Genomic DNA, 1,668 nt, shown 5'->3' on the forward strand with positions numbered 1-1,668 from the left:
ATGCATACTATGACCACGGATAAATTCACAAAATCATTGCAAGATGTGTACTCTGACCATGGATAAACCACACAGACTCATTGAAGGATGTGTACTATGATCACAGACAAATTATACAGAATCATTGAGGAATTTGTACTATGATCATGGACGAATTACACAGAATCTTTGAGGCATTGGTACTATGATCACAGACGAATTACACAGAATCTTTGAGGGATTTGTACTATGACCACAGATAAATTATACAGGATCATTGAGGGATGTCCACTGTGACCACGGATAATTTACACAGAATCATTGAGGGATGTCCACTGTGACCACGGATAATTTACACAGAATCATTGAGAGATGGTATTATGACCACCACAGATAAAGAGCAGGGTTTGAATTGCAGACGAAGAATGGGAAAGAAAAGCAAGCAAACCGTGTTTAGGGGTAAAGAGATGAAGCAGCAGAGCCATGTCCTGCAGCTGTAGAGGGCTGGAGTTTGATGGGAAGCTCACAACTGTGTGTAATTCCAGCTCTATGAGCTCCTATGCCCCTGACCTCTGAGGGCATAGGCACCTGTACTATTATAACCGTGCATAGTTATGAGTGATTGTCTAGCCTGACATGTCCCAAGCCCTGGGTTTGACCCTCAGCTCAGCCTAAACTGGCCTGGTGGCCGTGCTACGATCCCAGCACTACGGGGGTCAGGGCAAGAGGGCCACACGTCCAAAGTTTTAGGCCAGACCTCGTCTTAAAGTTAAAAACACATACTTATTTTGAGGACATCCTAATATTTCTGGGGATATAGGACTAAAAATAATTTACCAATAAAAAGGGAAGCAACTGATGAAAATGGCTATACCTTAAATTCAAATTTAAACTGGTCAGCCTGTATTTTTCTTTGATAAATCTGACAACCTTCAGTGTGACTTGAAGGGTGTCACTCATGAACTGCCTAAAGTGTCTCAGCAAGCTGACCATTTAGCCACGTTTGAACACGTAAGCAGAAAGACAGGGCCTTATAGAAAGGGTCTGATTGTTCTTAACAAGGACCAGGGCACTGTTGCCTGAATTTCTGCTTAAATGTCTATCCTGGTGAACCTCACTTCCACCTCATCATAGAACGAGAGAGAGAGAGAGAGAGAGAGAGAGAGAGAGAGAGAGAGAGAGAGGTAGAGGCTAGGATCAGCCTTGTGTGTCCTTGCTCAGGAGACCTCCACTTGTCTTTTGAATAGGGTTTCTTACTGGTATCGGAGCTCACCCCTAGGTGATGTTGGCTTGCCAGTGAGCTGCAGGAATCTTACCGTCTCTACCTCCCCGGTGTCTAAAGTCGCCACACCTGGCTTTTCTTAGGCTTCTGAACCAATCTTATTGGACTCCATGTCAGATTGATATAGGGTTAAAACTTTGGGAAAAAAAATCACATTTGATCCTCGCTAGCTCCATATTTAGAGGTTGCAACTCCCTCCCAATTTCCCACCCCTGCATATTTGTTTTTGGCTTATACATTTGATATATTCTGCCATCTGTCTACTTTATTGTCACCTATGGGTGACATCATGCACTTGGTGCACTTGGTGTTTTCCCTTAACTGAGCCCAATTAACACATATTCAAACAAGAAGGATCTATGTGATTCTGGTGTTCCCAGTACATTCTCTGAATGTGGGCCATGAAT

This window comes from Microtus ochrogaster, chromosome 18 (genome assembly GCF_000317375.1).
Source record: "Microtus ochrogaster isolate Prairie Vole_2 chromosome 18, MicOch1.0, whole genome shotgun sequence".
Classification (NCBI taxonomy): Eukaryota; Metazoa; Chordata; class Mammalia; order Rodentia; family Cricetidae; genus Microtus; species Microtus ochrogaster.